This window comes from Theropithecus gelada, chromosome 8, assembly GCF_003255815.1.
Source record: "Theropithecus gelada isolate Dixy chromosome 8, Tgel_1.0, whole genome shotgun sequence".
In the NCBI taxonomy this organism is placed as follows: Eukaryota; Metazoa; Chordata; class Mammalia; order Primates; family Cercopithecidae; genus Theropithecus; species Theropithecus gelada.
This window is the reverse complement of record NC_037676.1, coordinates 83,012,854-83,036,436: the sequence shown is the minus strand read 5'-3', so window position 1 is coordinate 83,036,436 and position 23,583 is coordinate 83,012,854. Positions and strand designations below refer to the sequence as shown.

The 23,583-nt window shown below is 38.3% G+C and overlaps 1 protein-coding gene and 1 pseudogene across 2 annotated transcripts in view; one reads left to right on the top strand and one right to left on the bottom strand.

Moving 5' to 3' along the window:
- ZNF704 (zinc finger protein 704) overlaps positions 1-23,583 on the top strand; it is a 248,392-nt gene that overhangs the window by 61,620 nt on the left and 163,189 nt on the right. The gene's annotated exons all lie outside the window — the stretch shown is intronic.
- LOC112630322 lies at positions 6,425-7,019 on the bottom strand (annotated as a pseudogene).

Genomic DNA, 23,583 nt, shown 5'->3' with positions numbered 1-23,583 from the left:
AGTGTTAATTATGTTCTGGGGACTCATGAATATTTGTCAGATGAAAAAAAGAAAGGAGATGCTGTAGCACGAGAGATTGCTTATTTATAATATATGTGCCACATTTCCAAAAATGTGTTGCCAAAAATCATTTATAATGAAACTTACAGCTTATAGCAATTGTTTGAAAAGTGCTGCATTTGTCCAAGTGGTTTCTAACAGCTAACGTGGAAAACAGTACCTTTGGAAGAGGAATGAATGTGCCTTTCCTGCCTGTTCACTTTTTGTAATTAGAGTTTCATTTCTTTCTATATTAAATCAAAAGTATCTTCTCTAGAAAATTATTATTTTCTCCTGTTGCCAGATTTGTGAGACTTTCTAAAATTATAGGCCTCTTAGTTTTCCTTAACCTTTAATTGAAAATGTTCACATATTCATTACTTCTGTTTAACTACTTGGAATTACTTGCTTTTCTAATTTTTTTTCATATAAATACATGTTAAATTATTTAGGATTATTTCCTGCTACTATGGCATGGTTGTGAAACATTTTATCATACCCTGACCCTCATAGGCATCTCAATTTGTATTTGTTTGGTTATCTCACAGGAAAATGACATGTTAACAATTTGAAATGTGAAGAGCTGTGCTTTTATTTTCTTCCTACCCCTGTAGGGCAAAAGTTAGACTTCCAGTGTCAGTTTAGTACCAACTTGCAATTCTATAGGACTTATTCTACATAAAATTTCCATTAGAACGTTGTGTATGTTAAAATATCTGGAATTAATCATTTTAAATTGCCATAGGTTGTTTTAAGTATACCTTTATTCTTTAATTCCACCTCACTTGGAGCACTTGCTGGGGAAAATAATGCAAAGAGGAAAAAGAAAGATGTTTTCTGCCTTCTCTGACTCTGGTATGTGGGATATTTTTCACCTTTTCAAGTTCACTGAATGTACTTAAAAGTACATGAACCCATGCCAGCGTTATTATGAGGTTCTTAAACAGTGTGGGAAAGTTTATTAGGTTTTAAATCCATTAATGCACAGCAAAAATCTCCCAATGACAAGATATAATTTAGATGTATTGATCTATTATGGGAAATACTACTTAAGGCTTCATTGTTTGGGGTGTCTACTGATATACTTGTTTTCATTGCTGTAGTAAGAATTTAATCATCATAAATACAGTGTGCTGGCAGTTGGTGAGATAAGTTGCTTTAAAAAAAAATGATGATGAAGGAATCAAGCATTGTGGATTATAATAATCAAACTCTCAAACTCTATTTCCATTTACTGTTATCAAGTTTAATAAATGTCAGACTTCCCACTGTCATCTATCAATATTTTGTTTTAAAGAAACTTCTTTACCTGATACAGTAGGAAGATACAGGATTTTCCTTTTGTTTACTAAGAAGAAATATATCTGTTGACAGGCATAAATAGTGAACTTTGAGTAAATCTACAGTATAGTGAAATTTATCAATACAAGGAAATCTATATACAATTAGCCCTGTGTATCCATGGGTTCTGCACCTGTGGATTCAACAAACCACTGATCAAAAATATCTGGAAAAAAAATTGTCTATACCAAACATGTACAGACATTATTTTCTTGTCTTTATTTCCTAAACAATACAGTATAACAACTATTTACATAGTGTTTACATTGTATTAGGTATTATAAGTAATCCAGAGCTGCTTTAAAGTATACCAGAGGATATGCTAGGTTATATTTAAATACTACAGCATTTTATGTAAGAGACTCGAGCATCTGCTGCTTTTGTATCCATAGGGAGTCCTGGAACCAGCCCCCCATGGGTACTGAGGAATATCTGTATCCATATGTTATAAAATACATAATTAATGTTTAAATATATATATATGATATTTTGGCCAAAAAGCAGGATAATCATTTTAGGCCCATAGAGTGCAGAGTTCTTCAATCATTTAAAATCAGTTCGCTGTAACGTTTCTCACTTTATCTTTTGCTTATTCTCATTAAAGCTAAGATTTTTGTTGAACTTTACTTTCTCTGGTTTGTAAAATGAAACTCAAAGTTTATTTTCTGTGATTTACATAATAAAAGCAACACATGTATTTCAATTGTTATTTCATGTAACTAGAGAGATCTGGGAACCCCTTCCCACCTTACTCTCTATACCTCACCGTAGTTTCACATCACTAATATCATCTCCTGCCTCCATTCAACAGATATTTCTTGAGTACCTGCTACGAACCCGGTACTCAGTAAAAATAATGATTGAGACAGGTGTCAACCCTCCTGGAGGTTACGGTGGGATGAGAGGGACAGACACATATGTAGCTAATTTCAAATAACAGTTCCTAATTTGCTCCCTTCCCATTAGGACTGGGGATAAATCTGTAATTAAAGGACAATCTTTTAGTTTTAAGAATGTTATTAATTTGACACATCTATTTAAAAGCCCAATTTTTTATTGATATATTTTTCAAGATGGGGATGATTGAAATAGAGAAGGAAGAAGTCAGTATCAATAGAAACTCCCTGTTTACCCAATATTTGAGAACCAATTTTAAAGTTGCTAGTTTAAAAAATGTTTAAATTTAAGTAAGTTATTAATCCAGATGTGTTAGGCTGGGTGTTTAGAGAAGCAAATGCCAAGACAGGATTAATCATGCAAATGTTTTAGTAAGAGAGACACCTGAGGGAGAAATGGGGCAGGAGGGACATGCATTGTCAGTTAAGGTGCTTGTCTGAGCGCAGTGATGGAGAGAGGGCAATAAAGTTGGAGGGAAGTGTCCTAGGTAGCCGGGCAAGGCCCTCAGGAGTCCTGCATTGGTAACCCTGCTGTACTGTGTCATTTGCTGGGAGCAGCATGTGGGAGCTGTGGCTTTGGCACAAATGCAGCAGATGGTTTCAACGGCCAGCAACTGGGCCCTTCCTTGGTCGGTTAGCTCCCTGTTATTGGAGATCTGTGAGGTGCGTTCTCATGGCTGCCTTCCTCCCACCCCTCAATATTGTACTTCATATATTTAAAGTGCCCTAGGCTGTGCAGGCTTGAGACAGGGGCAATCTCCCTGCCGTTCGGCAGCCCTGAGTTATCAGTGCAGACTACCTGGAATCTTCATTGTTTAAGAGGGCCCTAAGCTTCCTGTGAAAAATGGCAACTGATTGTTTGGCCCGAGGATCCTAGAATTAATTCTTTAATTAATTAATTGAGTCATGAGAGGAAATAATACAAACTACCCCTCTTTCTGAGTTTCCTGGGGTTGGTAGAAACAAATCTTTACTATAGGAGAGTCTGCTTACCCCTGGGATATTGCGTGATTGATTTCAAGGAAAAAACACTACTTTCTTTTTTAAGGGTGATTTGGAGTAAGTGCATTATAGAGTTGGGTACTCAAAGTATTCTTCAAATTATTCAACTTTCCTCAGGAGAGATAACTACACAGAAAGAGAGGGCAAGAGTGTATGAGAGTACATGAGCAAGCACTGTTTCTCTTTAGAGTTAAAGATTTATCATTAACAGAAAGCAAATTTATTCCTAGCTTTTAGGATCACTGGGGAGCACAGTAATTGGGTTGGGGGTAACAAATACTAAAAGTGTCGATGCTAATTGTTGGGACAACAATCACTCAAGGGCTGATCTCTCTCTGAGAGAGATGAAAATACTAGTTTCATTGACCCCTATGGAGAGTTGAGGAAAATAGGCTTCAAGAGTTTAAGGACAAGAAAAGAGAGCATGTTTGAAAGGTTCATCCATGTGTCAGTACTTCATTTGTTTGCCAAAATATTTTATTCCATAGATGAGTGAATAAACAAAATGTGGTGTATCTATGGAATAAAATTGACAAATGTCCATTATCATTAGATTTCATAACTTCCATTTTACAAATCAGTAAACAGATCCAGAAAGTTAAGTGACTCACCCAGAAACACATATTTAACCAATGACAGAACTAAGACTGGGATAGGTTTCTGATCTCAAGTGAATTTTTGTTCCTTATCATCACCATTTGTGTTTATTGGAGACCATTAACTTATTGTCATTTACAAATGGTAATGCTCAAAATATGTTGATAATTCAAGTATTACTTGTTGTCCAGCCTCTAAAATAATTCAACAGTTAAGCAAGCATTATTAGATAACCTAGATCATTAGAGTCTGACATTTATTATTCTGTTTTTGCCAGACATCATGATTTTGAAGGTACTGATGCTTAAATTGGTTGGATTTCACCCAAACAGCAATTACAATTTGATTATGCAAAGCACTAACTGTCTTCTAATTATAACTAAAGCTAGAGAAATCTATTAGCAAACCAGTTATAACAAAGAAAAAAGGAAAATTTGGCCAAAAATATTCTTAGACCTAACAGCAGTTTATTAGAATACTACAGATTGTTACTTTGCGGTTGGAAGAAAACAAACCATATGGTACTATTTGTTTTTCAGGGTTTTAAAATATAGTGATGTCATATTTATCACTTGCTAGATAAAATGAAATCATCTTCTCCTTATAGCATGCCATTCTGGGAATCATATAGTTTAAAAGAACTTCAGAAACACATTGACCTTTGAGTTCAAAGTTAGGAAATGATCTGAGCTACAAGCAAAATCCTATAAATACGGTGGGAAACTGTGAACTAATTTGGCTCCCATTTTCAATGGTAGTGTCTCCTTTCTTTTATGTACTTTAGACAGTTTATTGAAAAGTCTCCTATGTCAAATTTGTAATTAAGTGAGATAAGACAAAAATGGTATCTTTTATTTTTGAATCTCCAGAAGCCTAGTTCCTGGAACAAATGTTTAATGTTTAAATGTGTTAAAAACTTTTCAGGTCACAAACTCTGTAACCAGTATGAGACTACTTTTGAAAAAAAGAAAAAAGATCACTCTAACATTTTAAAATATTTCTTTTTAAAAAATAGAGCATTGAAATTTTAGAACATTTCTTTTTAAAAAAGTATATTTTGAGGGAAGTATAAATGTACTCACTCATGTTAGAGAAATACTGGTATTGTATAATTGGTGGGCTCCCCTTAAGAACTGAAACAGTCCATGGCCGGGCATGGTGGCTCACTCCTGTAATCCCAGCACTTTGGGAGGCCAAGGCTGGCGGATCACTAGGTCAGGTGATCAAGACCATCCTGGCTAACATGGTGAAACCCGATCTCTACTAAAAATACAAAAAATTAGCCGGGCCTGGTTGCAGGCTTCTATAGTCCCAGCTACTCAGGATGCTGAGGCAGGAGAATGGCATGAACCCGGGAGGCGGAGCTTGCAGTGAGCTGAGATTGTGCCCCTGCACTTCAGCCTGAGCAACAGAGCTAGACTCTGTCTCAAAACAACAACAACAACAACAACAACAACAACTGAGGCAATCCCCATAAAGTAGCTGTAAAGAGCGTCTTTTCCAAGAAACCTTTATCCATTCCCATCCCTTCCCATCATTTCAGTAATTCAAGGCAGCAAATAACTGTTGTCTCTGGTTTCTTTCTACAGTCTATTTGCTACACATTTGCCGAAATGATCTTTCTAAAACTCAAGTATAATCATGGGGATAGGGGGATGCAGACAGGGAAATGGTAGGAACCAATATAATTGACATTATGACTTAATGCAACACATTGTGCCATCAGTACACAATCAAGCCCTATCTTGCTGAGAATTTAGATTCTCACATCAACACACAAATCAAGTACAGACAAAATTGTTCTTTACAATATCTTCTGTTACCTGTAAGAACAGAACTCAGTTTGAAAGACTTGGGATCTGAAACCACTTGAAAAAGAAGCAATTCTGTCTCTCTTCTTATTCTGGGGCAAAATTTCATTGAATGGAATAGTAGGTTTTTGTTTGTTGTTTTTAAAAATAGCCCTCTCTTCCTGCCAAGTGCCTGTAGATGAATTTCTTTAATCTAAATGCACATATGCTGCCACTTCACTCTCTTAATGTTCTATAAAAATGTGAAAGAAGGTAGTAAGGTAAGACAAGAACTTTTCTAAACCAGCAATTCTCTTTCTTGTACTAACACTAATAACATTGATGTTATCTCAGTGTTCTTAATTATAGCTTAGTCAAGCTTGTTTTATAACACAAATTTGGCCCATGTAGTATATGTGTGTGTGTGTGTGTTGTTGTTGTTGTTGTTTTTTGCCACTATTATTTATATCAGCCAAAAAATTAGAGAAGTAATATTTCAGACTAGAACAGGAAAAAATATCTGAATACAATTCAAAAATAATCATAATTTTTTAAGTGGGTTTATAAATAGCAGTAATTCCTCAAAATGAAATGCATAATTGGCACATCAAGTATTTTGTCTACAGGCAATTCTGTGCATTTTAGGTCAAATATGTGGTCCCTTTAAGAGAGTCCTTGAGTTCTCATTTCTCCGGGGACCCTTCCATGGCACTGGTCCACTTTGTACGTAAAATGGTGAAAGCTGACTTCAATGTGCCGTCACCACTCTGCTGGGAAACACAGACAAAGATGGCCCAGAGAAAACCACAGACTCCAGCGTAAGCTGTTCTCCATTGAACAGGAACAAGGCTGAAGTTGGTCAGCGGTACAAAGGGCCAGTACACCAGTCCGCTCAGATAGGTATTCCAGAATTTCTGTTTCAGGTCCAAAAATATGTCATCCTTTTCCTGGAGAATGCTCATACCGGTGTAGAAGGCCTAGATCGCGATGGGCGCACCGACCACCTGGTCGCAGAGCAACTTGGCCAGCACCGCGCGTGGCGCGCTGCCCGGGAGTGCGCGCTCCAGCAGGCCCAGCCACACGTAGTTGAAGTTGGCGTGGAAGGTCACCACCAACGTGGCCACACGCCGCGTCTGGCGCCAGTCGGCCTCGCCGCCCTGCAGTCGCTGCTGCAGCGCGTCCCCGGCCGAGAAGAGCGAGCCGTAGAGCAGCACGTTGGTGGGCCATGGGTGGCGCCGGGCCGCGCGCGACAACGCCGGCCACCAGCCCGCCATGTTCGCGCTGTGGGCGCCCGCGAGCAGGAGCCGGCGTGGGAGGCAGCTTCCTGGCCCGCGTCCGAGCCTCCTGGGCCTCCAGCAGCCCCTGAGCCGGCGTCGCCCGTACCTGCACCTGCCTCCTCCAGACGCTCCGGAGCGGTGTGTGTGTGTGTGTGTTTAAGAGAATGTTACACTCTTCTTCTTTTGGTTGGTGTTAAAAATGACATTCAAAATTCATAATTTTCTGTGTACTATAAGCTCTTTATTATAAGCACACATTAGTGTTAGATTATAATGTGCCACCTGTTTAGAATGGCATTGTGAATTTAGAATTCCGATTATCAATATGAATTTTTAAAATAATAATCTATGTCACTTTGCCATTAATGAAGGATATGCTCTCTGGATCAACAAAGCTTGGGCATTTGCAAGTATCACTTCCAAAGAGTCCTTAGATAATTCGTAAATGTCCTTCTGTGTAAATCATCGTTGGCAGCAAAATGGAGAAAAGTTAAAACTGAAACTTAAGGTGGACCAGTAGCACTGTCGTACGAGGTGGACCATTGACTTTGTTGCACAGATTGGATATATGAGAATGTTCCAAAGTGTTTAGGAGTACCATTATACCACTTTTGTGATGCCCATGCCATAGGTTGCCTCTGCAGAATAGGTTTACATTTAGATGTGATGCAACATATTTTTTTCCTCCTTATATCTGCTCAAAATGTAAATAATCAAGAAATAGAAATAATGAGATTCTTCCTCCTACTCTCATCTCCCCTTGTCAGTATGGATTCTGTACTCTGCTTTTATTATATAGAAAGGCAAGTAGTAAACAAGATATTGGTCGTTTGTTTATCTAAAAAGAACGTTCAAGCAGCACTGTCTAATAGAAATTTAATGTGAACTATATAATATAAAAAAATTTGTAATAGCTACATTGAAAATAGGAAAAAAAGATAGTGATTGTGGTATTTTGAGCTCCATAGAGATAGTACCAGGGCAGATGAGAGCCAGGTGGGCACTGGGTGACTCTTGCCTTGCTGAGGAAAAATAACTTAACATGAGCAAAGGAGATCGTAAGAAGCCTAGAGGCAAAATCCTAAGAAGCCAAGAGGCAAAAAGTCATCATATGCATTCTTTGTGCAAACTTGTTGGGAGGAGGACAGGAAGCAGCACCCAGATGCTTCCATCAACTTCTCAGAGTTTTCTAAGAATTTCTCAGAGACACGCACCCAAGAAACCTCTTTTGACCTTTCTTCTGTTCTGTTCTGAGTTTCACCCTAAAATCAAAGGAGAATATCCTGGCCTATCCATTGATGATGTTGAGAAGAAACTGGGAGAGATGTGGTAAGACACTGCTGCATACGACAAACAGCCTTAAGAAAAGACGACTGCGAAGCTGCCGGAAAAATACCAAAAGAATATTGCTGCATTTTGAACTGAAAGGAAAGCCTGATACTTTCAAAAAAGGGAGTCATCAAGGCCAAAAAAAAAAAAAAAAGGAAAGAAAAGAAAGAGGAAGAAGATAAAGAGGAGGAGGAAGATGAAGAAGACAATGATGATGCAATTGGTTCTATTGCAGTTTTTTTTTTCCTTGTCTATAAAGCAGCAGTCCCCAGCCTTTTTGGCACCAGGGACCAGTTTCATGGCAGACAGTTTTTCCATGGTGGTGGGGTATGGTTTCGGGATGATTCAAGTGCATTACATTTATCATTAGGTTATTATAAGGAGTGTGCAAACTAGATCCCTCACATGCGCAGTTCACAATAAGGTTGACGTGCCTGTGAGAATCTAATGCTACCACTGATCTGACAGGAGGCGGAGCTCAGGTGGTAATGCTTACTTGCCCGCTGCAGCTCACCTTCTGCTTTGCAGCCCAGTTCCTAACAGGCCATAGACTCTTGGGTTGGGGGTGACTGAGGACCCCTGCTATAGAGCATTAACCCCCTTGCACACAACTCACTCCTTTTAAAGAAGAAAATTGAAATATAAGGCTGCGTAAGATTTGTTTTTAAGCTGTACAGTGCCTTTTTTGTACAGTTAACACACTACCACATATGTCTTTAGATAGCCCTGTCCTGGTGATATTTTCAATAGGCGCTGTACCGTGCCTGGTACAGTATGGGGGTTGTAAATTGGCGTGGAAATTTAAAACAGGTTCTTTTTGGTGCACAGCACAAATGAGTTATATATGGGGATGGTAGTTATTTCATCTTCAGTTATCTCTGATGCAGTTTATATGAAATAGTTGTTCTGTTAACTGAATACCACTCTAGTCGCAAAAAAAAAAAAAAGGTATAGCTGTTTTGTTGACATTCTGAATGCTTCTAAGTAAATACAATTTTTATTAAAAAATAGGAAAAAGAAACAGGCAAAATAATTTTAATAACTCATTATTTAACCCAGTATATCTTAAATATCATTATTTGAACATGTATCAATATAAGAAGTCATTAATAAGACACCTTCCATTCTTTTTTTTTTTTTTTTTTTTTTTGCATGTGAAATCTTAGAAATCTGCTATATATTTTATAGCACATCTCAGTTTGGACTAGGCACATTTCAAGTGATCTATAGCCACACTTGGCTAGTGATGACTGTATTGAACAGTGCAGCTTTAAAATAAAGCATAAGTTAATTTTGCATTTCAGTCCAACATCTCATTTATTCCAAAGGCAGTGGTTGGTCTCTTGCTCTCTCTCTTTTCCTACTCTAACACACGGGAAGAAAATGCCTCACACTGCTAGGGGTGGAACATAGCTTTCTATAGCAGTGTTTCTTGAGGTTTGGGGTGGCGGGGAAGAGCATCCACGGTAAGGAGGGAAGCGTTTCATCAACTGTGGGCCAGGCAGTGTTTAGCTGGACTAGTTGGAACTAAACAGATTTAGTTAGAAATCTGCAGCATGATTCCTCTATGTCCCGTAAAGGGAAATGACTCCTAGTTGTGCATAACTGATGTTTAGTACAATTATAGTTATTGTGAATATGTTTAAATTCCATCTAAATCAAAGGAAGGTTAAATGGGTATTATCACAGTTCTGGTTCTTTAAAAACATAAAAGCAGGCTTCATTTCCAGAGTTTGAGAGAGCCTCGTTAGTTATTACCAGATACTCTTGACATGCCCCACGGTAGCTACCATTACAGCAGTTTCAAACATACCAAGTAAACATACTGTAGGTTTGGACCACAGTTATCACACTGAATGCATTTGCTCATGCTTTTTTTGTATTGTAAAAATGTGGCTCATTAATACATACTGCTTGTAAACTAGGAAATGCAACAAATGTGTCAAATATATATTTTAAATACTTCTAAGTACAAAGGATTTATTTTGTTACTGACTTAAACTGTTACTGATTCTTCTTTTAAATATTAGCCTTTTTCCTCTCTCCTATAAATAGAGCTCTGGGTGGATACATGATAAAGGATAAAGCTGGAGAGTTAGGCTTAACTTGGAATACTTTTAGAATTTGATTTGTATCTGTTAGGTGATGGAGAGCTATTCAGGTGATACCATAAGATTGGCATTTCAAAAATGTCATCTGGTACCCTATGGGGATGAGGAGCCAGGGAGTGTATACAAGTGTTGACACTGAAAGCAGAAAGAATAATTAAGAGGCAGATGTAGAAATCTGAGAGAAGTAATTGTGAAACCTTTGGCCAGTACAAAAGCAACAAAGAAGAAGGCTATGTTCAAGAGGCCATGGTGAGGATAAAGCCGGGAGGGAGCTTAGTAAGGATGGAGAGGGTACTCAGGATGGTGTCAGAAATGCTGGCTTGGGCAGCTGGATGGAGAAAATGGTTGGTGGTGCCAATAAAAAAATAATAATTCAGGAGTAATACAAAAGAAAGTAGATATGAGTGGAGGGAAATCAGAAGTTTGTTCTAAGACATCTTGAATTTAAGATCCCTTTAACAAAGACCTGCATACTTTGAGCAAAAATCAAATAAACAGTAAGTATATATATAAAGAATGGTATGTGGACCAACTTAGTCAAACCATAGTCATGTTGTAAATAAATGTACTAGAAGTGCTTGCTATTTTATTGCATTTTGTTTTAATATATATAACTACCTCTCTACATCTTGATTTTCATACATTGGCATTTCTCAAGGCAAGCTTTGCTTGTACAGCTTAATTTCTAAATTATGAAAAGATTTTTTTGCTCTCTCCTGCTAAGGGTTTGTTTTAGCTGGATTTGGCAAACACTTCTTCAAGGAAGCTCATGAACTCTGCTTTCTTAACCACAAAAATAGTATTCATCTCATAATAGATTGCCTAATGTTGCTGCCCTTTTCTAAGAATAACATCTTATAAGGTCATCTGCTATTTTTGCATCCAATTTGCTATCACATATTTTTTTTAAGTGAAATGTGGCTTTTGTCTACAGGATGTGAGGGTTTTGTTTTGTTTTGTTTTGTTTTTGAAATGAAGTCTTACTCATTTTTGTCGCCAGGCTAGAGTGCAGTGGCACGATCTCAGCTTACTTCAACCTCCACTTCCCAGGTTCAAGCGATTCTCCTACCTCACCCTCCCGAGTAGCTGGGACTGCAGGTGTATGCCGCCACGCCTGGCTAACTCCTGTGTTTTTAATAGATACAGGGTTTCACCATGTTGACCAAGCTGGTCTAGAACTCCTGACCTCAAGTGATCTGCCCACCTTGGCCTCCCAAAGTGCTGGGATTACAGATGTGAGCCAGTACACCCAGCTGGATGTGAGATTTTATCAAATCTTTGTAGAAACATGTATTTTTGTTCTTTGGGATTGATTATTCCAGGATAACCCTAATCTTTAATGACACTTGGATGTGATCAGACTTTACCAGATTCATCAAAGGCTACCGAATAAAACAAACTATCTTGAACACTGGTAATTGTGAACTGTTTTTGGAGGAACTGTTCTTTCTAACCACAGTTGATAAATACATTAACTATGTGGTTTTCAAAATATCACCTCAATTCTTTGCACATGCAATGTAATTTTGCAAATACTAAGCAGGTAGCTAGCGTTAATGATTGTATCAAATGATCGCATTGAAAGTACCAGACAGCTGCACCACATTTGTAAGGAGGGACCATGGGGAGCATAGCATTTAGCCTCTGTTGTGCTTCTTAACCATAATAGAATGCATCACCTCCCATTAAAGCTATATTTAAGAATTGTGTTCTCCGCATGTTTATTTTTCAGGACTAACAAGTTTCTCTTTTGACTCATTCCTAACAAACGGTGTAGTCATATTTTCCACATATCCACAAATAATGTTAAAACTTGAAAATTAACATTTGGAGTTGATGTTGCTACAAACCTAAAAAGAGATGCACTTTGTGATTCACCACCAATGTGTTAAGCCTCAAATTCATCTTCACATTCAATTAATTAACTGTCCCTTTCTTTGTAGGCAATTTAAACAAAGTATAATAAGATCTACAACTGAAAAAACAATCTACCTTCAGTTGCAGGTAATTTTGGGAGGAATATAATTTCAAAGAACAAGAGAGTTCTTGGAAAGTGTGTTTCTATATTGGAGATAAAATAGTTTAGTAAATTAAACTGGTAGTTAGGAGGGAGGAATTGTGGAGTTCTGCTGCTCCTTGATCTTAAGGAGGTCTTTTGACTTATCCCACATGTGCACAGGCCAGACACCTCATGTACCTCTGCCACACAGGAACTAGCCTTGCAGCCAAAGAGTTTCCTTTCTCCCCACACTGTTTGTCCAAAGCTGGTGGAATAACCTGTTTCTCCTTTAGATTAGATAAGACCAGGCTGAATAGAGAAAACCAAGAATGTTTGGGATTTCACTGCCTCCTTCAAAACTAGAAAGATGCTTAACAATCTGCTAAGATTAAAACAAGGTAAAAGCCCATTTTGTGGTTTTGAAAATATTTAACCTATGTTTAACAAGTGTTAGTTTATGATATTACTTATTAAATTGTTAATACTTTTGTAACTGCAGTAACAGATGTAAAAAGACAGGTCATTTTCTCTCAATGGATCAGATAATAGTGTACTACATATACATATAAAAATATGAATATAAATATACATACACGTTTACGTTTTTATACTTTTTTAATGCAAACAAAAGAAATAGATTAAGTAGAGCTGACACTTTCTTAAGCTAAACGAGTGCATACATTGAACACTTTTTTTCCTGTAAATATTGGTTCACTGTTAACTTTTTTTTTTTTGGTCAATTAGAAATGTTTATTGGATACCCACTTAGAAGTAACAGTTGTGGTATCCTGTACCAAGGCCTATGCTCTAGAGAATTCAGTAAGCTTTTTTTCTCATTATTTTAAAAAAACACCTTTTCACTGGGTAAGAATCTGATGAAATGGCTTCTTAGCCATTAGCATTGGCTGAGGACTTTCTGCCTAATTCATCACACAATGGCAGACTCTACTCAGCAGTGACATGTAGCAGCCGCTGGACCCTCCTGGATGTGTCACCTAGAAGAAGGGTTATCTCCTACCCTCTGGGCAAGCAAGAGACCAGTAAGGAACAGGCTTCCATAGCTTGTCATTGATGTGCATGATGTTTCAGGGCTCGGAATTGTCTATATTGAGTTATTCCTTCTATTGCCATCCTTGTAAATAAAGGAAGATGTTATTACAATGGAATTATAGTGCTCGTATTCCCTATGGAATCATACCTAGCTGAGCTGACAGTCTAATGTCGGCTTCCTTTGATCTCAAAAATGAAACCACACTAGTTTGCAAGGTTGCTCCTGCATATGTAGCAAAACTGTAGAGTATCTGCTTTGGTCATTTTAGCAGTGTGTGGGAAAACCATGCAAAAATGAAAAGTAATTTCTTTGTGTGTACATGGTATCAGCTGGAGGACGTATGGCCCTGTATTGCAGTTGTCACAGTTAGAAGTGACCCAGTGGCTGAGGCCTTTGTCATGAGGATGCTGCTCTCTTTTTCTTTGCCAGTCCTAGTCAGAATCAGGCAGAATTCCCTGCATTTGCAAGGCTGTGTCTGTGGCATGGGACAGCTCCCACTCTTGGTTGTAGGATTTTGTCTCCATGTTATTGAAGCTCCATTTGGTCCTATTTAGCTTCAGAGGAGTGAGCCTTCATGGAAAAAAAGAACCTTCTTCCAAGAATAGAAATTAAATAAAAACTGAGTTCTTCTGAGCCTGTAGCAGAAACTCTGATGTTCAAGTATGTTTGTTGCTTCTTCATTTCCCAGACTCTGAGTAATTTAATTACATTAATTCCGATTGTCCACACAAAGAAAAAAACACAAACCTTTTCATCTTCTGCCTACCTAGGCTAGAAATGAAATGGGATATTTAGTCCAGATAATAGCTGTAAAACATACCAGGCATCCCATTGTATATGTTGTGAGCAGTGTTGACTGTGATGGTCATTATGTGATGCCAAGATCAGGTTTTAAATCTCACGGAGCAAAAAGAAGTTTGAACATCTTGAACATCATCTACTCCACCCTCCTTATTTGAAAGATGGGAATATGGGTTTTTTAAAAAAGTTAAGACTTTGGGTTTGAATAATGGACTTAATACATTTTCAAAGCTGATTTTTCAAACTTTACCACATTTTCATTTGTGAAGCAGCACTTAAAATTCATCATGCACGACTTTCTGTGCTGATGTGCTAATAGTCTTCCTTCTTGTTTGAGAAGAGATGCTACTTTCTGCTCCATCCTATGAAACACACCACCTGCTTCACCAAGCTGGAATGTGGTATTTTTCCACTGAGGAGTATGCTTGTTTTTGCAGGCAGAACACAGCAGTGCTGTTTGAAGACACTGATGATGGCAAAGGATCAAAGGTGGGAGGCGATGGCAGGTGGCAGCTTAGGGAGAGATCAATGCAACCAGTGTGGTGCATTGCTGTCTGCAGACGTACGGGAGCCGAGTGAGAATCCTAGGGTGAGAGAGGACAACTAAAAATCAAAGTCAGGCATATTTTCATGTAAATATGACCATGCTAGGAAATAACAGGGCATTTTTGCTATAATCAGAATTATGATCAATCTTGGAGAATGTGATGCTTAATTTGGTGGGTAGAACACCAAACCGTTTTTCTTTGTTTCTTATTCCTGTGCCTTTTGGACACCAAAAACAAATGAATAAATGTTAAAATTCATGAGAAAGAAAAAAAGTAAAAATCCTACAGTGAAAAAAAGATATCTAGTTTTGTATGTTTGTTCCTTGACTTTCAGGGACTTTCTACATTTCTCTTAGGTAAGTGAAATTACTCCTAAGTAATGTTTCCTGTTATCTAAGAAAAGATATTAACTCAAGGCTGGGTCCCCCATAATTGCAGAATTGATAAGGTAGTTGATGGCTATGGTGACTTGTCACCAAAGTCCCTGGAATTGAGTAGGTATGGATTCCAGGTTGTGTGCTTGGGAATATGATGCAGTATCTTACCAAAAAAACAGCAATTTTCTTGCGCCAGTTTGTTCTCTGTGTTCCCCAGAGCTACAGCATCACAAGCTAGAAGTGCTAGGGAAGAGCAGAGGATGACTACTTAAAAGACAATAATAATTCTGTTAAGTGATAAGATGGGTCCCCAAGCTTGAAACTTGCACAGCAGTCAACTAATTGGCCTGTTGATGAAAGGTAAGGATTTATGTACCTAGTCCTTGCCTACTTCAGGGGTAAGATATTTAATTTTTACAGTTTGATAAGGATATTTATAGTTACATTTGAGTAGCATTCTAAAAGGAAGGGTAATAAACCCTAGTAGTCACTACCATGTTGACTACAATGGTGATTAGAAATAAGGAATTAATAGAAAAATCAAGTAATATACTGCAGGTCCCTCACTCCGCCAATCCATGATGAAATTTTCGGCCAGATGAACAGCTTTGCATTTTTGGTGTTAAAATGGCTTTTTTTTTCCTTCAACTTTTATTTTAAGTTCAGGGGTACATGTGCAGGATGTACAGGTTTGTTACAGAGGTAAACATGTGCCATAGTGGTTTGCTGTGCAGATCATCCATCACCTAGATATTAAACCTGGTATCCATTAACTGTTCTTCCTGATGCTCTTCCTCCTCCCACCTCCCACTCCGACAGGCCCCAATGTGTGTTTTTCCCCACCATGTGTCCATGTGTTGTCATCCTTCAGCTCCCACTTATAAGTGAGAACATGATGTGGTGTTCGGTTTTCTGTTCCTGCATTAGTTTGCTGAGGATAATGGCTTCCATCTCCATCCATGTCCCTGCAAAGGACATAATCTCATTCATTTTCTTGGCTGCATAGTATTCCATGGTGTATATTTATCACATTTTCTTTATTCAGTCTATAATTGACAGGCATTTAGGTTGATTTCATGTCTTTGCTATTGTGAATAGTGCTGCAGTGAACATATGCATGCATGTGTCTTTATAATAGAATAATTTATATTTCCTTGAGTATATAGCCAGTAAAGGGATTGCTGGGTTAAATGGTATTTCTGCTTCTTGATGGAAAAATAGTATTTCCATCAAGGAATTGCCATACTGTCTTCCACAACGGTTTAACTAATTTACACTCCCAACAGTGTAAAAGCATTCTTTTTTCTCTGCAACCTCACCAACATCTATTGTTCTTTAACTTTTTAATGGCCATTCTGAATGGTGTGAGATGGTACCTCATTATGGATTTGATTTGCATTTCTCTAATGATCAGTGACGTTGAGTTTTTTTTCATATGTTGGTTGGCCACATGGATGTCTTCTTTTGAGAGGTATCTTCTCACATTCTTTGCCCACTTTTTAATGGATTTTTTTGTTTCTTCTCAATTTGCTTGAGTTCCTTGTAACCTGGATATTAGGCCTTTGTCAGATAGATAGATTGCAAAAATTTTTCTCCTATTCTGTAGGTTGTGTGTTCACTCTGATGATAGTTTCTTTTGCTGTACAGAAGCTCTTTAGTTTAATTAGATCCCATTTGTCAATTTTTGCTTGTGTTCCAATTGCTTTTGGTGTTTTCACCATGAAATCTCTGCCCATACCTGTGTCCTGAATTGTATTTCCTAGATTTTCTTCTAGGGATTTTATAATTTTGGCTTTACATTTAAGTCTTTAATCCATCTTGAGTTAATTTTTGTATATGGTATAAGGAAGGGGTCCAGTTTTAATATTCTGTGTATGGCTAGCCAGTTCTCCTAGCATCATTTATTAAATAGGGAATTCTTTCCCCATTGCTTGTTTTTGTCAGGTATGTTAAAGATCAGATGGTTGTAGGTTTGCAGTCTTATTTCTGAGTTCTCTATTCTGTTCCACTGGTCTATGTGTCTGTTCTTGTACCAGTACCGTGCTGTTTTGGTTACTGTAGCCTTGAGGTATAGTTTGAAGATGGGTAGTGTGATGCCTCCAGCTTTGTTCATTTTACTTAGGACTGTCTTGGCTATTTGGGCTTTTCTCAGTCCACATGAAATTTAAAATAGTTTTTTCTAATTCTATGAAGAATGTCAATGGTAGTTTAAAGGGAATAGGATTGAATCTAGAGATTACTTTGGGCAATATGGCCATTTTAATGATATAGATTCTTCCTATCCATGAGCATGGAATGTTTTTCCATTTGTTTGTGTCCTCTGATTTCTTTGAGCAGTAGTTTGTATTTCTTCTTGAAGAGTTCTCACTTCCCTTGTTATCTGTATTCCTAGGTATTTTATTCTTTTTGTAGCAATTGTGAATGAGAGTTCATTCATAATTTGGCTATCTGCTTACCTGTTGTTGCTCTATAGGAATGCTAGTGATTTTTGCACATTGATTTTTTTTATCTTGAGACTTTGCTGAAGTTGCTTATTGGCTTGAGAAGCTTTTGGGCTGAGACGATGGGATTTTCTAGATATAGGATCTTGTCATCTGCAAACAAAGATAATTTGACTTCCTCTCTTCCTATTTGAATACCTTTATTCCATTCTTTTGTCTGATTGCCCTGGCCATAACTTCCAATACTGTGTTGAACAGGAGTAGTGAGAGACGCCTTACTTGTCTTGTGTTGGTTTTCAAGGGGAATGCTTCCAGCTTTTGCCCATTCAGTATGATATTGGCTGTGGATTTGTCATTTATGGCTCTTGTTATTTTGAGGTATGTTCCTTCAATATCTAGTTTATTGAGAGTTTTTAACATGAAGGGATCTTGAATTTTATCCAAGGCCTTTTCTGCGTCTATTGAGATAATTGTGTGGTTTTTGTCTTTAGTTTTGTTTATGTGATGAATCACATTTATCGGTTTGTGTATGCTGAACCGACCTTGCATCCTGCAGATGAAGCCAACTTGATTGTGGTGGATAAGCTTTTTGATGTGCTGCTGGGTTGCATTTGTCAGTATTTAATTGAGGATCTTTGCATCGATGTTCATCTAGAATATTGGCTTGAAGTTTTTTTTGTTTTTGTTGTGTCTCTTGCCAGGTTTTGATATCAGGATGATGCTGGCCTCATAGAATGAGTTAGGGAGGAGTCCCTCCTTTTCAGTTTTTTGGAATAGTTTCAGTAGAAATAGTACCAGCTCTTCTTTGTACCTCTGGTAGAGTTTAGCTGTGAATCCTGGTCCTAGGCCTTTTTTTTTCTTTCTTTCTTTCTTTTTTTTTTTTACTGCCTCAAGTTCAGAATTGTTATTGGTCTATTCAGGGATTCTGTTTCTTCCTGGTTCCATCTTGGGAGGGTGTATACATCCAGGAATTTATCCATTTCCTCTAGATTTTCTAGTTGATGTGCATAGAAGTGTTTATGGTCTTCTCTGATGGTTGTTTATGTTTCTGTGGGGTCAGTGGTGATATCCCTGTTATGATTTCTGATTGTGTTTATTTGATTTGTCTCTCTTTTCTTCTTTATTAATCTGGTCTAACCATCTATCCATTTTATTAATTTTTTTCAAAAAATTGGCTCCTGGATTCATTATGTTTTTGAAGAGTTTTTAATGTCTCTATCTCCTTCAGTTCAGCTCTGATCTTGGTTATTTCTTGTCTTCTGCTAGCTTTGGGTTTTGTTTGCTCTTGGTTCTCTAGTTCTTTTAGTTGTGATTTAGTTCTTTTAGGTTGTTAACTTGAGAACTTTCTAGCTTTTTGATGTGGGCATTTAGTGCTATAAATTTCCTCTTAACATTGCTTTAGCTGCGTCCCAGAGATTCTGGTGTGTTGTCTCTTTGTTCTCATTAGTTCCAAATAACTTCTTGATTTCTGCCTTAATTTCATTATTTAACTAACAGTCATTCACAAGCAGGTTGTTCAATTTCCATGTAGTTGTGTGATTTTGAGTGAATTTCTTAATCTTGAGTTCTAATTTGATTGTGCTGTGGTCTGAGAGACTGGCATATTAGTTATTTTGTATTTGCTGTGGAGTGTTTTTATTTCTGATTATGTGATCAATTTTAGAGTAAGTGCCATGTGGTCATGAGAAGAGTGTATATTCCATTGTTTTGGAGTGGAGAGTTTTGTAGATATCTATTAGGAACGCTTGATCGAGAGCTGAGTTCAAGTCCTGAATGTCTTTGTTAATTTCTGTCTTGATGATCTGTCTAGTATTGTCAGTGGGGTGTCAGAGTCTCTCACTATTATTATGTGGGAGTCTAAGTCTCTTTGTAGGTCTCTTAAGAACTTGCTTTATGAATCTGGGTTCTCCTGTATTGGGTGCATATATATTTAGGATAGTTATCTCTTCGTGTTGAATCAAATGCTTTAACATTACCATTATGTAATGCCCTTCTTTGTCTTTTATGATCTTTGTTGGTTTAAAGTCTGTTTTGTCAGAAACTAGGATTGTAACACCTGCTTTCTTCTGTGTTCCATTTGCTTGGAACATTTTCCTCCATCCCTTTATTTTGAGCCTATGTGTGTCTTTGGCCTTGAGATGGGGCTCTTGAATACAGCATACTGATGGGTCTTGGCTCTTTATCTAGCTTGCCATTCTGTGTCTTTTAATTGGGGTATTTAGCCCATTTAAGTTTAAGGTTAGTATTGTCATGTATGAATTTGATCCTGTCATCATGATGCTAGCTGGTTGTTTTGCAGACCTGTTTATGTGGTTGCTTCATAGTACCACTGATCTGTGTACTTCAGTGTGTTTTTGTAGTGGCTAGTAACAGTTTTTCCTCTTCATATTTAGTGCTTCCCTCAGAAGCTATTGCAAGGCAGGCCTGGTGGTGATGAATTCCCTCAGCATTTGCTTGTCTGAAAAGGATCTTATTTCTCCTTTGCTTATGCAGTTTAATTTGGCCAGATATGACATTCTGGGTTGAAAATTTTTTCTTTAAGAATTTTGGATATTGGCCCTCAAGCTTTTCTGGCTTGTAGGGTTTCTGCTGACAGGTCCACTTAAGTTAGTCTGATGGGCTTCCCTTTGTAGGTGACCTGGCCTTTCTGACTGCCCTTAACACTTTTTCTTTCGTTTCAGCCTTTGAAAATCTAATGATTATGTGTCTTGGGGTTGATCCTCTCATGCATTATCCTACTGGGGTTCTCTACATTTCCTGAATTTGAATGTTGACCTGTCTTTCTAGGTTGGGCAAGTTCTCCTGGATGATATCCTGAAATATATTTTCCAGCTTGGTTCCATTCTCCCCATCTCTTTTAGATACCCAAATCAGTCATAGATTCAGTCTCCTTACATAATCCCATATTTCTTGGAGATTTTGTTTATTCTTTTTCATTCTTTTTTCTCTATTCTTGTCTGCCTGTCTTATTTCAGAAAGATCATCTTCAAGCCCGGCATTCTTTCCTCTGCTTGGTCTATTCTGCTCTTGATACTTATGATTGCATTGTGAAGTTCTCATGTTGTTTTTTTCAGCTCCATCAGACTGGTTATGTTCCTCTCTAAACTAGATATTCTGGCTATCAGCTCCTGTATTTTTTTTTTTTTTTAATGACTGTTAGCTTCTTTGCATTGGGTTACAACATGCTTCTTTAGCTCAGTGAAGTTTGTTGTTATTACCCACTTTCTGAAGTCTACTTCTGTCAATTCAACCATCTCAGCCTCAGCCCAGTTCTTTGCCTTTGCTGGAGAGGTGTTGCAGTCATTTGGAGGAGAAAAGGCAGTCTGGCTTTTTGAGTTTTCAGCATTTTTGCATTGATTCTTTCTCATGATTGTGGGCATCTTTACCTTTGATCTTTGAGGTTGCTGACCTTTGAATGGGGTTTTTGTGGGGTCTTTTCTGTTGATGTTGTTGTCATTGTTGTTCTTTCTTTGTTTTTCTTTTAACAGTCAAGCCACTGTCCTGTAGGACTATTGTGGTTTGCTAGGGGTCTGCTCCAAACCCTAGCTGCCTCAGTTTTTCCTGTACCTGGAGGTAGAGTACCAGTGGCTATTTTGGGTCCTTATATCAGTCAAACTCTTAAAATCCCTTCTACCTGGACAATCAAGAAACCTCAGGATGCATCATTAAGTATTGGCTAGACTCAAGGGAAATAAGCCTTTACTTCAGAGTTCAGGTCTAAAAATTAAAAGAGCAATTCAATTGTAAAACAATTTATGATTTAATAGTTCAGCATATTGCAAAATAAATATTGCATAACTATTCCTTGCAAGTTTTTATATGTATTATTGTCTAGCATCCAACAATTTGAAATGTTAACCGTAATTTCCAGTTCCTGTAGTTTGAATGTTTGTCCATTTCAAAAATTCATATTGAAACTTAATCCCCAAGGTGGCAGTTTTGAGAAGTGAGGCCTTTAAGAGGTGAATGGCTAATTCTATTCATGGATCAATGGATTAATGGGCCAGTGGATTAACAGTTTATCACAGGAGTGGGACTCATGGCTTTATAAGGAGAGGAAGAGAGACCTGATCTAGTACACTCAGACTCTTTTGCCATGTCATGCCATGAGCCACTTTGGGACTCTGTAAAGAGTTCCCACCAGCAAGAAGGCCCTCACCAGATACAGGCCCTAAACCTTGGACTTCTCAGCCTCCATAACTGTAAGAAATAAATTTCTTTTCTTTATAAATTATTCAATTTCAGGTATTCTGTTATAAGCAACAGAAAATGGACTAAGACAGAAAAAGGTACTGAGAAAGGGGTGTTGCTGATATCAAATTCCTGAAAATGTGAAAGCAGCTTTGAAACTGAGTAATGAGCAGAGGCTTGGAAGAATTTTGAGGAGCAGGCTAGACAAAGCCTAGATTCTGGTGAAGGCTTGGAAGAAAAGAAGACTAGGGTAAGTTTGGATTTTCTTAGAGATTGGGTAAGTGGTCATGACCAGAATTCTGATAGAAATATGGACACTAGGGCCAGGCGCGGGGGCTCATGCCTGTAATCCCAGCACTTTGGGAGGCCGAGGCAGGCGGATCACCTGAGGTCAAGAGTTCGAGACCAGCCTGACCAACATGAAGAAAACCTGTCTCTACTAAAAATACAAAATTAGCCAGATGTGGTGACTAATGCCTGTAATCCCAGCTACTTGGGAGGCTGAGGGAGGAGAATTGCTTGAACCTGGGAGGTGGAGGTTGTGGTGAGCCAAGATCGTGCCATTGTACTCCAGCCTGGGTAACAAGAGCAGAACTCCATCTCAAGAGAAGAAAAAAGAAAAGAAAAGAAAGAAAAATGGACACTAAAGGCCATTACAATGAAGTTTCAGATGGAACTGAGAAACAAGGTATTGGAAACGTGTAATGGCCCTTCTTGTTATAAACTGACAAAGAACTTCGCTGCATTGTGTCCATGCCTAAGGACATTATAGAATGTAGAACCTGATACACCTACTATATACCCACAAAATTTAAAAATTTTAAAAATTAAAATGAAAAACTAGAGAGCAAAAAAGATCCATGGATTAAGATATCTGGCAGAGGCCGGGCACGGTGGCTCAAGCCTGTAATCCCAGCACTTTGGGAGGCTGAGACAGGCGGATCACAAGGTCAGGAGATCGAGACCATCCTGGCTAACATGGTGAAACCCCGTCTCTACTAAAAAATACAAAAAAAAAATAGCCAGGCGAAGTGGCGGGCGCCTGTAGTCCCAGCTACTCGGGAGGCTGAGGCAGGAGAATGGCGTAAACCCGGGAGGCGGAGCTTGCAGTGAGCTGAGATCCGGCCACTGCACTCCAGCCTGGGCGACAGAGCAAGACTCCGTCTCAAAAAAAAAAAAAAAAAAAAAAGATATCTGGCAGAAGAAATGCTGAAGCAGCAAAACATCAGGCTGCTGCATGGCTACCTTTAACCACTTACATTAAGCTGTGAGAGGGAAAAAATGACTTAAAATGGAATTTATAATCAAAAAAGAAGCAAAGCAGAAGGATTTGGAAAACTCTTATCCTGGCCTTGTAAAGAGTGAAAAAACATGTTCAGGAGAACATGCTTTTTTTTTCAGTGACCTTTACTGAGGAGATCAGTACAGAGAGAAGGGATGACTAAGAGACTAGAAGAAAGACCCTGAAGACATTTTAGACATCTTTGAAGCTGCGTCTCCCATCATGGGCCCAGAGGCCTAGGAAGGCAAAATAGTTTTGCCAGACAAACCCGGGACACCCTCCATGGGCTTCCTGCCCAGGGTCCCGGCAGGTCTCTGCTCCCTGCATTCTAGCCTCAGCACTCCTTGACCACCCCAGCTGTGATTCAAGTGGTACCATGTGTGACTCAGCCTGCCACTCTGAAAGGTACAAGCTGTAAAAACCTTGGAGGCATACATATGATGTTAATTGTGCAGGCCCACAGAATGCAAGAGATATGGAGGCGTGGCAGCTTTCACCTAGATTTCCAAGA